The 14,974-nt window shown below is 38.6% G+C and overlaps 1 protein-coding gene across 1 annotated transcript in view; it reads right to left on the bottom strand.

Moving 5' to 3' along the window:
* grik4 (glutamate receptor, ionotropic, kainate 4) overlaps positions 1 to 14,974 on the bottom strand; it is a 369,932-nt gene that overhangs the window by 159,375 nt on the left and 195,583 nt on the right. The window lies entirely within an intron of this gene.

The raw sequence follows: 14,974 nt of genomic DNA, 5'->3' as shown, positions 1-14,974 counted from the left end.
TCCTACCGAAAATCACTGAAATTTTACAAACACTTGAGTATTAAATATCAGATACTTTAAGACTTTTACTTGAGTAATATTCTAAAAGTTAACTTTCACTTCTACCAAAGTCTTTTTCTAGTACGATATTTGTACTTTTACTCAAGTATTGCTTTCTAGTACTTTATAGAACACTGATTTTCATCAGCCGTCTATTCACAAGCTGCTTGTACTGTAGTAGCAGCTGGAAAGGGAACAAAAGAAACAATGACCATGACTAGACTGTGATGTCATTTTTTTCATGTTTGTATGATGAAATCATTTCTGAGCATAAATAAAAAACAAGACAATGCCGATCTGATTTTGCCGACAAAACTCTAAGTGGTTAGTAATTGGCACCACAGAATTTGTTCGCTGTTAATTTGATCATATATAACAGTAGTGATATACGTGCACACTGCAGTACTACGTACTAAGTACTCTGTTGATTAGTGAAGTTTTTAGCTAGAGCAATGGACTGCGCACAAACCACAACCTTATCATATGTGTTCTGCTTTCTGAGCGCACTGTGCTACTAGAACTATACACAAAAGTGACTTGGAAGGGTGACGCCATCATTCCTATACGCTCCTCTAGAACAAGCACAAGCACAAGCACAGAGAGCTTCGATTACTGTTAAGGAACTGCTCGGACATTCCCTGCGGGACCATTAGGGGGCGTACCGGCAACATGTTCTGTGTCACATGTCTGTTTCCCGACTGTACTCACCTGTTCCTAATGGGCTGCTAATTACCCTGCCTATTTATTCCCTCCGTGTCATATGTGGCTTTACGGAGTCTCCGTAAATTATTTTTGTTAATAAATCATGTTTGTTTTGTTATCCCCGCTCTTGGGTCTGGTTTTCATCCACCTCATTGAGGCATCTGCATTTCTATCGCTTACAAAAGCATACTAAATAATATTATGTTATTTTTAGTCATGTTTACTTTTCTTTCAAATTGAAAATCACAACATAAGACATTCATTCATTCATTCATTCATTTTCTACCGCTTATACGAACTATTCGGGTCACGGGGAACATCAGGCGGCATCAGGCATCGAGGCAGGATACACCCTGGATGGAGTTCACTCACACAATCACACACTACGGACAATTTTCCAGAGATGAGCTACCATGCATGTCTTTGGACCGGGGGAGGAAACCGGAGTACCCGGAGGAAACCCCTGAGGAGAACATGCAAACTCCACACCACAAGGCAGAGGCGGGAATCAAACCCCGACTCTGGAGGTGTGAGGCAAACGTGCTAACCACTAAGCCACCGGGCCCCTAACATAAGACATGTATATGATAAAATTATGTAGACTGTTTTAATTAAACCCTTATCAGCGGTACAATGTCGTTCCATTCCACCGACAAAACAGAAATCCGGTTTAAAGAAATGAATAAGTTAGGACACTGTGGGATTCAGCGTGAGGTGTTTTTCCCTCTGTTGAATATCCTTACATGTTATATCCTTAAATGTGGTAGCTTAGTGGTTAAGGCCATTCAGAAGGTTGTGAGTTTGAATCCCAAGTCCCAAATCCCAAAACTGCCTTTCCTGGGCCCCTGAACAAGGCCCTTAACTCTCAATTACTCATTTGAATAAAATAGTTTAAAAAAAATCTGTCATTCTGTATAAGGGTGTCTGAAAAATGCCGAAATTTTAAATAACGCCTTCAAATTTGAGATGCTTATGAACAAGCACTTGGGACATCACAGAGAGCAGAAATGGGTTTGATGTCACCATTTACTTTAAAGACATAAACAAATGGTGTGACACAGAAACGGAGGAGAAAAAGGTTTTCATAAACACCAAAGCACATCAGACAGGGAAAGAGCTATTTTAAGTGTCTAGACGTATTGCACAGAGTTAAAAGAAAATGGCTCGACAAACAGAAGCAATTTACAATGCAAAAAAAAAAAAAATTGTTTACAGCTTGCAACTATGTGTAAGCAGATCAGCATGTCCTCCATTTTTATGGTGACTTTGTTGGAATAGGACTGATACAGTTACAGTTATGGAAAAAAGAAAATGACGAAACACGATCCTTTTATTTTATTTTTATTTCTCAAGGTCTAAATAACAAGTGACTGGGACTCACTGACTTCTACAAAAAAACTAATAAGCATAACTGAATTCATAACATAATTATTTGTCCCCCAAAAAAAACACCCCATAATTCGGTAGCATGTAGAAACTAAGGTGTGAAGTGAAGTAAATGTTTATTTTTTCGTCACATCCTTTTGGAGAAATTTTTTTCACACTTTTCTGTATGACACTGTTTCATTTCATTGATGTTTGGTGGCATTTGTTTATGCACAGCTTTCTAAAGATCCTGCCACAGCGTCTCTTTGGGGCGGAGGTCTGGACCGACGTCCGCCAGCACCATCTTTTTTTTTTCTTTGTCCATACAGATGTTCATTTTTCTGGTGTACTTGTGATCTCAATGACTATATGTTTCCACACCCTGTGGCTGCAAAACCCACCATGCTTAAGAGACTCTCTGGTGTGTTTGTGGTGAAATGCTGTGTTGGGTGTTTTACCAGACATGACACATGGCTCATCATGACCAAATACCTTGGTCTCAGACCCGAGGGAATTGCTTCAGAACGTTTGTGGCTTGTTCAGATGCAATTTTCAGATGCTTCAAATTCTTTGGGAAGAGAAGTGTTTTTCATAGTCAGCCTTCCCTTAAATCCATATATTTAAAAAAAAAAAAAAAAAAAAAAAAAAACCTGATTGCTGTCATGAACATTTAATGTGCTTAGGAATTCCTTAAGGTTACATGACGTACGTAGATCTTGGGTTTAAGTGAAAACTTTTCTTGAATTTTTCTAAAATTCATTATAACATCTCTCTGCATATAAATTTAAATATGTTTATATTCGTATCCTGTTCTTTTAGACCAGAGTTTAAGAATAGAATTATATTTTCTGTCACTTGTTTGTCATGACATGAAGATATTCACTTATTTCATATTTTATTTTTATTTTTTGTTTAAATTTTTTGTGAAAAAGCTGGCTAAGGGGCATCATGAAGTGTGTATTAGCAATTCGCTTGAATTCTTGTGATATAATATTTAGGATTTGGGCTCTAATGCTTTTATATCGTTCCCAAAGACCATAACCAAGGAGCCTTGATCATCTCCTGCACCTAAACAATTCATTTTCAAATATCACTTTTTGTTAAAGATATATGCATGAGCCAATCCTCACTAAATATGTCCAAATGTGCTTAAATAGATCTGTAGGTCACATCATGTAGCGCTTGGGTTTATGCTTTAATCTTTGAGCATTTAACGGTCAAACTTTGGACTGAATATGCAAGGACGCTCCTCCTCTCCATGTGTAAACTGTCCTTCCCACTGTAGAATGCTGAATTTGATTTATTTATTGTAATTCTTATTATTTTTAAAGATGGCCTTATAACCCAGCAACAATTGCTTCCCTGAGATCATATCTGATGTTCTGTCTTCTGGGCATGACATCGACACACACCTGAGTGCTCGAGAATTTAAAAGTGTCAAATAGTGCAATTTGTCTTCATTTATGGGTTTGTCTTGGCTCACCTTCTTTACTTTAAATACTCCTGAATTGATGCCAATAATCTAAAAAACTGTGTTCATAAAATGATCTCGATGGTATTCTTAGACCTTGTGAATTACACGAATCGAAGAAGTTGATCTAGTCAGGGTTTACATTAGTTATTCAGAATGTTTTGCATTTATGTATACATTTAGCTAGATTAACAAGTTCCACTATTTGCGTTCTATTCTACCAGGAGTATAGGGCAGTATAAGTGAATAACGGGCTTAAAGATTAAGCACTAGTGGAGCCTATGCACCAAGCACAATACATACTCCATGCTCTCAGTCACATAAGGACTGTAATTAAGAATTCTCATAGTCATACACTTAACACACAGAACTCTATTTCACCCTCAGCCATGTGGAGCACTCTCATACCGCACCTCCCACCTTCCTGTCTCCTAGTGAGGACATGTGGCACATCAGCGGTAGACAGATGTTTATTCTAATGATACGTTTGAAGCAAAAAACATTTTAATTGATCAGTGTATTGAGGTTTGTGGTTGTGGAGTTTCACACTGATGTGGGCAGAGGAAACACTGATTAAAAAGAGAAATGTGAGCCTACAGTAACTCCGATAGTAGCCCGGGTCACACTGAGGCATTATGAAGGCGTGCTTTATAGCATGACTCTGTGGTTGCCCCTGAATGCTGCTCCTGAATGTTTATGACATGGTTACGATATACCATATACCACACACTGTGTACTGTACATCAAGTGTACACAGTACACAACAGCAAATATCTGTACATCTACGTTCCTCCAAATCCAAAAAGCATGCAATGATTAAATAGAAGAGGAAACATACCAAATACCAAAGAATTCTGAAATTCATATATATGGTCACGTTACCAAATAGGCACTTTATTACTATCAATGGTCACTTCACTCAATGGCCAATTTATCCAGAGTATTCATTCATTCATTCATTCATTCATTCATTCATTCATTCATTTTCTACCGCTTATCCGAACTTCTCGGTCGTAATCGTGCATCAAGGCAGAATATACCCTGGACGGAGTACCAACCCATCGCAGGGCACACACACACACACTCTCATTCACTCCCACAATCACACACTACGGACAATTTTCCAGAGATACCAATCAACCTACCATGCATGTCTTTGGACCGGGGGAGGAAACCGGAGTACCCGGAGGAAACCACCAAGGCATGGGGAGAACATGCAAACTCCACACACACAAGGCGGAGGTGGGAATCGAACCCCCAACCCTGGAGGTGTGAGGCAAACATGCTAACCACTAAGCCTCCGTGCCCCCTTATCCAGACTATTTATTGTGAATTACACTTGGGGAATTTAATTGTAAAAGTGTATTGTTATGGTCTATAGTTATATGTCTGTTTTTATTGTCTGTGATTATATGTCTGTTTTTCTCACACCAATCAGGAGTAGCGCTCCTAATTCCGTTGTATGCGTAATACAATGACAATAAAGGCATTCAATTCAATTCAATTCAATTCAAATTCATGTCACTCGCATTTCGTCTGTAGGATCGTCTGTGCATATGAATTCGATTCATCCGAAAAAGTATTTGTATAGACTTTTAACAATGAACATTGTCTCAGTGCAACTTTATAGAACATACTGAACATGAATGCAGTTAACACTTTCATTCAGTTATGTTTATCTGCCCTGTGATGTTATAGAAATAAAAAGATGTGCTGGTAGTCTTTATGTGACTCAGCTAAAAACACGTGCTAGACCAAATTCTCTCCATTTGGTGGTTATGGTATAAAAGTGAAGATCTAGGTAGTGAAGTGAAATTGGCAAAATACCTAATTAGGAGAAAATGGAGTTTAAAAAAAAGAGATTTGGACGATGTAAATGTGCCACACAGAAAAGGGCTTACAATTTAGAATTTAAGCCGGCACTACCATCGAGCTCCATCAGGACACCGGTGGACATCCTTTCATCTTGACAAGAGAGAAAATGGCTTTGCCACTTTGTGGAAGCAAATTGCTTCTGTAATCAACAAAACAAAACATTTTACACAGGCAGGTAGCCAGCAGGTGAAGGACATTTTTAAACAAAGGTGTCAGCCCTTGAAATTTAAAATTCATTTCTTTGTCTTCACGGCATGCCTCAACTGACAGGAGATAGACAGCTGAGACAGTGAGAGGAATCTGGAAAGCTTACCCAACACTCTCCATCAGATGCAGGCAGGGCATAAGAAGTGCACCGGAAACCAGGAAACAAGGTGAATCTTTTTTATTTTTTTTTGCTAGCCAATTACTCTGTAAAATATGTAATATAAGCAATGATGAAAACTTTTTACTTCAATTCTGATTTGAAAAAGATTCACAGAAAGTGGGAGTGCTGCAGTATATCTGTATATGGAGCTATTGCTGAAAAAAAAAAAGAAACAGAAACATGAACGACAAAACAAATCATTTAAAATGTTGGTTAAAGCGGAAGCGTATCTGTATTGTGAGTCATGCGGCTAAAGCAGCTTTGGAAATGCTTGTGGTCTGAACTGAACTTTACTGTCTGTCATTTTATCTACATTTATTATTGACCTTTTGTCTCTTTTCCAGTTTATGCCGTTGGTTCTCTGTATCAGAATGATTTTTGTGTCAATTTCTTCTGTTGTTGTTTTATTTTTGACCGTGGATTACAAACTGTTGCTTTTTGACTATACAAATCCATCAATATGGGACACGTTGGCTTAGTGGTTAGCATGTTTGCCTCACACCTCCAGGGTTGGGGGTTCGATTCCCCTCCGCCTTGTGTGTGTGGAGTTTGCATGTTCACCCCATGCCTCGGGGGTTTCCTCCGGGTACTCCGGTTTCCTCCCCCGGTCCAAAGACATGCATGGTAGGTTGATTGGCATCTCTGGAAAATTGTCCATAGTGTGTGATTGCGTGAGTGAATGAGAGTATGTGTGTGTGTGTGTGTGTGTGTGTGTGCCCTGTGATGGGTTGGCACTCCGTCCAGGGTGTATCCTGCCTTGATGTCCCGATGACGCCTGAGATAGGCACAGGCTCCCCGTGACCCGAGAAGTTCGGATAAGCGGTAGAAAATGAATGAATGAATCAATGAATGAAAGTGACTTGCACCTCCACACGTCTGTTATTTTACATAGATTTCACCTTTTTTCCACCGTTTGCAGTTTCACCGTTTGAATAGAAGAGCTGACTATATGACAGACTTGTAAGATGTTCTTGCCTGCTTGTGTATATGTTACAGTTACAGTGTAGCTTCATTTATAACGATCATTAAAGGCTTTTAGATTAGACAGCAATATAGAAAAGAAGATGGATGGGTTGAGATAGATAGATAGATAGATAGATAGATAGATAGATAGATAGATAGATAGATAGATAGATAGATAGATAGATAGATAGATAGATAGATAGATAGATAAGCTGACGGTTATTATGTAATGACACTGCAGATATAACAAAGATTTAATCATTTTATTTGATTTTATTAAAGAATATTCGGAAGCATACACTTCACCCTTTAACCACACAATGTTCACACCCAAACGACGTCCCTGGCTATAACGCACACACTCGGTTCTTAAATGAAATAAGATGAGCTCTTGAGCATTTGATTAGATATTCACATGGCCACACATAACCCTGATGATTGACTTCTTCTAACCCATTTTTACAACTTTGAGAAGATTTCATGAGAAGATTCATGAAAATATACATTCAGTACTGTCTCATATTATGTTGCTGTTACATTTTCATGGTAAAACTATAAATCAGGCCCAAGTTCAAGTCCATATTCCTTGCTTTGATTTAACATAAAACACTTATTTAACATGACATAATTTCGACATAATGCAAAATAAACAAAACATCAGTACCTCAAACCAAACACGCAACATGCACCAATGACTAACAAAGACAGATACAAAATGGCGGGTATATACAGTATAGAACAACACATAAGGAGCAACAGGAAACAGGTGACAATACTCATTGTTCTCTCTGGTGGTCTGGAAGGGAATTGTCCCAATAGTTCCTAACAATTGCATTGTATGATACATAAACTTACTTCCCAATGTCTGTGTTTATGGACCAGAACTGAGTGTGAAGTTGATTACTATCTATTGTATAACTTCCATAACACCTCTTCAGCTTTAAGGGGATGACTGTTCACCAGACGCCAAACATCAAGATTAATTTCAGACGCTTTATCTGCAATATGTCAGAGCGATTCTGACAAGGTCTAGGTTTTACTAAGATACACCTAACATTAAATGTGTGTATGTATGTTTTTCTGCCTGTTTCTGTTCCTTTTCCTACAAATCCATGACCACATTTACTTTCTCTTTCCAACACTTTTAGCGCTGCAGAATTCTGGGCTCATTTCGTTTTGTACCCCACTGCACTAGTTTCTAATAGAATCTGGTGCTTCAATACCCTTCAAAAATATACAAATAACACACCCAAGAAACAGACAAGCTATTTTGGGACAATAATCCTTATTTCTAGTCATCCGCTCCCGCCCGCTAGAGAGTAAACACCTCATGCCTTTTAATTTTTGGTTGGGTCTCAGAGGATCACACTTCACAGATTTTTGTCTTTGGAGAATTTAGAGAGGCAAATGAGGGAAATACAAACTTCAAATGATTTTGTATCCTTGGTTGGCTGTGGAAAAAACTTTTGTTGGTGAAGAAACTGAAGGGAGTAGAAAGCAAACCTATTTTCCAATTGGTCCTCTTTACACTTAGAAGAAGCTGAAGCATTTGTTTGTCACATATACTTTACAGCACAGCCATTCTTTCTTCACATATCCCAACTTGAAGGTTGGGGTCAGAAAGAAGAGTCAGCCAGAGAGGGTTAAGGGGCCGTGCCTAAGGGCCGAATGGTAGCATAAACCCCAATCCACTGATCAACAATCTACTCATTCACTCATTTTCTACCGCTTATCCGAACTACCTCGGGTCACGGGGAGCCTGTGCCTATCTCAGGCGTCATCGGGACATCAAGGCAGGATACACCCTGGATGGAGTGCCAACCCAGCACACACACACTCTCATTCACACACTACGGACAATTTTCCAGAGATGCAAATCAACCTACCATGCATGTCTTTGTACCGGGGGAGGAAACCGGAGTACCCAGAGGAAACCACCAAGGCACGGGGAGAACATGCAAACTCCGCACACACAAGGCGGAGACGGGAATCGAACCCCGACCCTGGAGGTGTGAGGCGAACGTGCTAACCACTAAGCCACCGTGCCCCCCACTTCTTTAGATGTAACATATATGTATGTATATATGTATGCACGTACATACCAACTTACTTGGCAAAATCCATTTCCTGTCTTTTATATATGTTATAATGGCCTGGGTACAAAATTTTGCCTAGAAGCAGCTTTACTTTCAGAATTGAAAAATCCATAAATATGCATGAATATGCAAATTAGAAAAATAGGCACCGATTTCATCTCACCACCTCAACCTCACTCTTTCCCCGAGTGTCACTCTGTAACATATGTCATGGAACAATACTACAAAAAGACAAGAAGCAACAGCGGGTGAAATGCAGTCCTGTACAACTGAACATCATACTGACTTTTTGATGTCCAATTATTAGTGGTTCTGCAATAAACAACACTATGACATCATACAGATATTGCTAAAGGCTTACTGCTACTTTGACAGCACTGCTCAACATGGGTTCCCTGGTAGCGCCTAGAGCATTATATCAACATAATCTCAGAGCTAACAACAGAACATATGCAAAACTGCCCATTAGTTGTCTCCCTGCTGAAATGGGATGCATTGCCCTCTCTGAACACAAATCTTATCTATATCCCCACTAAAAACAATAAAAATCCTGTTGTGCATGAATGGCATCCATGAAGTGTTTCTGCCAGATATCAGCCATTGCAAAACCAGTCCTGGACACTACAGTGGATTATAACCCATGCCAAGCTTCCACTCTTGGCCCTTGAGCAAGGCCCTTAAATGTTTGGTTGTATGAATGAGAGAAATGTAATTCACTGTGGATTTGGTGTCTGCCAAATGCTTTAAACATTAATATTATTCTTCCACAGATGATGCAGTCTATATCATTAGTTTTTTTCACCATAAATATTAGCAAAGCTCAAAGTCCCGAGCAACCACTGTGCTAGAACCCATGCTTTTAATGTCAAAACAAGACTCCAATCGATTTCTAAAACTGCCTTATCCTGAACAAGCCATAATACAGCACCCCAGATCAGAGAGGGTTAAGGGTCTTAATCAAGGACCCAACAGTGAAAGCTTTAGTGCTGGGGCTTGAACCCTGATCCTCAACTCAGAGCCTTAACCCCTTGAGCCACCACTGGCCCTTAGATACTAATACATACATTCAGTTCTCAGTTCAGTTCTCAGTTTTTAGTATAGCGTTTACTAACATTTCATCTTATGAGTTCAGCCGCTACTTGCTTTTAACATTGCATTTTCATCTTTATAAGCGTACTACAGTATATGTATTGGGGTGATGGAGTACATTACAGAAAAATGACACTTCTATAAATAACTTTTCATGCATGATTTCTAGTAAGGAACATATGGCTTACAGATACTGCTCTCTACACACACCATTATTTACAGTTTGACAACAGTGACTTGGCTCCCGAATCACGAGTGATCAGCGCTAAGTGGCTGCCACTTTTAATTTGCATAATATGCAATCCAGCACAATGATTTTTCACTGACTCTGAACGTGAATGGTTGGTAAAATTATGCTCAGAATGCACATATTGATACATCCGAGAACTAAGTGGTGCAACTTCCAGTACATCCCATGTGGCCATCTGCACATGAGTCTGAACTTTTGATACATGCATAGACCATGCTATTCTATTTCTCATGTGTATTTAAGCTAGAAGCACTAAACAAATACAATATCCATTATTTTGTTAAATGATCTGACAGCACAAGTTATACTTCTGCATGAAGAAATGAAATTTTAACATTGGTGAAGTATTTTATAGCAGGGACACATATACGGTATGGGTACTGTAGATACAGTGAAGCTGTATTCGTAGGCAAAATACAATTCATCATTCTTTTGCCTTTTGTCTTTGACTGTTTCTGGTATAAACTCTGCATTTTCATCCAACCCCTTGAGTCTGCCTCATGACATAAATATTATTATTGTCTGTTTAGGTCTTTTGTTCACTATAAAGATTAAAACAACCATGAATTTATTCCAGTTCCTATAACACACAATGGTACGTAGAAAATAATCGAAAAAACAAAGACCCTTTAGATGTTATAAAAGAAATACAAGCTATAGTCTGTTTCTTTGGCACTATCATACAGCCTCCTTTGATTTGATGATGAAAATCTTTCCCAAAGGCATATATAAAAACAACAACAACAAAAAAACAATCGTGGTACAGTACAACGCAAGCCTGACAGTTAATGGAAGGAAATTCGAGTTGAAATCCATTTAGTGGAAGCTGCTGCCCCGACTGCATGACATCGCTTAATTTACTGTACTTGCATAAAATATAACTAGAGAGGAAAAGTCCTCTTGGAGAGATAAGTAGCACAGTGTGATCTTTAATATCAGATCTCAAACACTGAAATTCAATGCCATCGATAGTCTCTGAGCACTTACACTTCCAATCTGTTGTCCTGGATGTCTTCCAGAATAAAACAGAAAATGCATGGCTACAATTCCCTTTCCAATTTCTTACTCTTTTATAGGCATTCTGTGAAGTGTTTACCAGGAGCTAAGGCACAGTCTAATATACAGTATATACAGTATTTTTGCCTTTTTTGGACTTATTTTTTGGACTTGGATTTTTGCACCTATATATATATAATCATATGAAGCAGGTGCTAAATGGTTGCTCACCTCCCTAACCAGTAGTACTGCTTTAATTGATTTATGATGATTAATGGTTTATTAACTGATAATTATACTCTGCTGATGGGCAAAATCCTTTGGGGTGAGGAAGAATTTTGCTGGTTTAATGAGGGTAATCAGATTTCTATCTGAATTCATGAGATATGAACCTCTAAATTGCTTTGGGGACCGTCGTTAAAACGCACAGAAAGGAGAGAGATATGTGTTCAAATTCATTATGCTGTTATCCATTATGTTTGTCTACCTAGATAAACGGACAGAAATGAAAGATAATACATAAACCGACGCACAAAAAAGACGAGGACTCTGCGAAGCTTAACACAACACAAGGGAAATAAATAGACATAATAATGAATCAATTACAAATTGACAGCTGAAAACAAAAGGAATATGTGGTCAGTCAAATAAGTGGAAATAGATGATTCCAGGTGGGAACACCAGGGGGTGGTTGACTACAGTTTTGCTACCCCTTGCCATGTGCTTTTGTTTATATTGTATCTCACGTCTGTTGCCCTGCCTGATCGTCTACCCGTTCCTGCCTCCGCACACCTGTTCCTCATGTTGCCTTGATTTTTCTCCCTATGTATATCCGTTGTCTGGTGTACATGTTTGCTTGTCGCCCTTGTCGCCTCATTTTGTTTCATGGTTTTGGTTTTGTTTCCATGTTTTTAGTAGGTCTGTTCCTTATGTATTTAATAAAACCCCTGTTTGTCACCATCCATGCATATGGGTCTGATGTTGCTCTGTGGAGGCACATGGTCCCTGACTTCCATGGTAGATACATGTACTGTAGAATAGTGTAAACACACCAGTGTCCTGGGTTCGATGCTCAGGCGGCGTTCTGTGTTTAATTTAATTCGGGGTTTTGAAAATACAAACTCAAATCATGCCGGTTGCACAAAAACTATTCCTGATCTCGTCTGTCACGTTGAACCGATGTAGGCATCTGAATTAAGCAAATTCACTGAGCATTTCCTTTTCACTGTAGCACCTGTGATTAAACAAATATTTTGAACTTGTTCATAAATAACCAGTGACAATTCCCTGAATGTAAAAATGTAAGCTCTTTTTCAAATACTACGCCGTTGCGTTGTCAATCTCGTAAGGTTGCGTTTAAATGTTTTCTAAATATTATGTTCAAATATTAAGAAATGTTTTGTAAAGGCTGGTTTTCTTCCTACTAATAGTTCAAGCGCACCATAATGTAATGAGAGAAAAGGCAGAAAGCTAGATGTGGAAATTATTTGGACTCAATTCTATGACAATAAAAAGTATAGCAGCACCTGTGAAAGTCTTAAATACTGATCTCTTTATTGAGTCGTGCTACTATCAAAAAAATCTCAATCTTACCACTTTGTTCAAAAAAGTCGCTTTTTAAAACTGCCTAAACATTGTGACATTGAATTAACCAGAGACGTGCTTCTTCCTTTTTTATCCCACTCTGTGCACTTCAGCATGGTAGAAGCTAATGACAGTTAGTGAGGAACAAATACTTTTCTTGTCATACATGAAAAGCCAAAGTTATTCCTTCCAATTACAGGAAAACGACATTGCACCTTACAGAACATTCACAGACAATAATATAAAAAGCATACAGTATTCCAAGAAGCACAAACTAATTAGCTGAACGGCCAGGTAGCAGGTGGCTTAGACCCGAGTCCATAGTGTAAGATAACAAACGTTATGACTAGTCACAAAGCCTAGCTCACTATGATAGCTTGACCTGGCATGAGAGTCAAAAGTATCTCATAATAAATGTGAGTGCTTTTTGTACTACCAACAAGAAGAATACTGCAAATTCTGACCAATTAAAATTAGTCTTGCATTTATCTATAACTGACCTGAAATGCACTCTTTAAACACCTACAAATCATAACGGCTGCAATCGAGCCATGCTGAGATCACATCAGTTCCCAGAACTCTCCTGCTTTGTTATATTGCCATCATTCTCCCTTGTAGGAACGACAGAAGTGTGAGTTCATTTAGAAGCAGGTGGAGAGAAAAGACTATGCCAAGTTGATAGGTGTTTGGCTCATTTAGAAGCAGGTGGACAGAACTGCCTGGATAAGCTCCATGCGCTCGATGCCACTCAGTAATGAGGGCACAGCAGGCCAGACCCCATTCAGAGGAACGGGTCCTGCTGATGGCTGACTACCTGCTGTTTCTGCAATGCCCCTCTCTCTTGTCCCAGGAGCTTCATTAGCTCCTGCAGAAGAGACTCTACAGCTGATAGGCAATGAGGGTACTATAAACAGCATCTCCTCTCTAACACACAAACAGAGACAAGCGCTGTTTGTAGAAAGCTCATACAATGTTTCTCTGGAGATCCTCTTTGGCCCTCTTGTTTCCAGTTCTTTTTTTTTTTCTACAATCCAATTTACAGTAGAGAAAACGTTAGCACAGTCCATGAGTTGTCTCATGTGCTCTCATGAAGGGATAATCACACATCTCATGAATGGGGCAAGACCGTTGAGACTTTTCAAATAAAACAAAACAAAAAGGAAATAGCCAGTCTGTTAAAAGAGATTCAATAATAGCCTGAATACAGAATATTTTTAGATTTGAACTGAAATCTCTAATATAAAAAAGCTTTCTGTAATTATTTGCTTATTGCATTTAAGGACTGCTCTAATCTTCTTTCATCAAATCTAAAATAAAACAAAATAACAGACAAACGTCAAACATTATTATATCCCAAAACTCGGCCAAAATCCAATTTTTTTAAAAGCTGCCCTTGATTGGCTAATTTCTGAATGATTGGCAGGGAAAAAGTAGTTATACCTGCCACAAAACAAAGACATTTTTATGCTTTCTTGGTCTGTCTGTCTGTCTATATATCTATCTTGGTAGTCCAGGAAGAACAGTTTCTTTCACTACAATATGCAATCAGCTGAAAAAGATCTCATTAAAGGAGTTAGAGAAGAATTTAATTTACAGATATTTTTCCACTTACCCTCTGGTACCCAAATGTCTCCAGTGTTTTACAATAGAGGTATGGGGTTAACAGAGCTACCAACATGACCACTAACACCATCCAAATAGTTTACTGAAATCATCACACATTTGCCCAAAACTCAAAAAGACAGCACTTAGAGCTCTACTTTAACTGCATTCAGCCTCTATATAGTTATGTATAAAAGCAGTAATGTGTGCATGTCATATAAGAAGCATGCATCCTGTCAGTAGGGGAGAATTAGCTTGGAGATGTTGATTAGTGAAGACAGAATTAAGAGAAAAAACAGTCAATTATTATTCATAAAGTGTTTAATTGTGGTGCAATGCTAATGTAAATATAAGCTTCTGTTACTGGCTGGCTTTATTATCCAAAGAACTAGAATTAGATTTGGTCTAGTAAAGGGGTCGGCAACTGTAAACACTCAAGAGCCATTTGGACCCGTTTCCCACAGAAAAAAAAACAAAGGGAGCCACAAAACCCTTTTGACATCTAAAATGAAGATAACACTGCATATATCATTTTTTTTACCTTTATGGAAAGTATAGAAAAAACTGTAATGTGT

The sequence above is a fragment of the Tachysurus fulvidraco genome, chromosome 11, assembly GCF_022655615.1.
Source record: "Tachysurus fulvidraco isolate hzauxx_2018 chromosome 11, HZAU_PFXX_2.0, whole genome shotgun sequence".
Taxonomy (NCBI): domain Eukaryota; kingdom Metazoa; phylum Chordata; class Actinopteri; order Siluriformes; family Bagridae; genus Tachysurus; species Tachysurus fulvidraco.
Note: the sequence above shows the minus strand (reverse complement) of the source record. Positions and strands in the feature narration are given on the sequence as shown.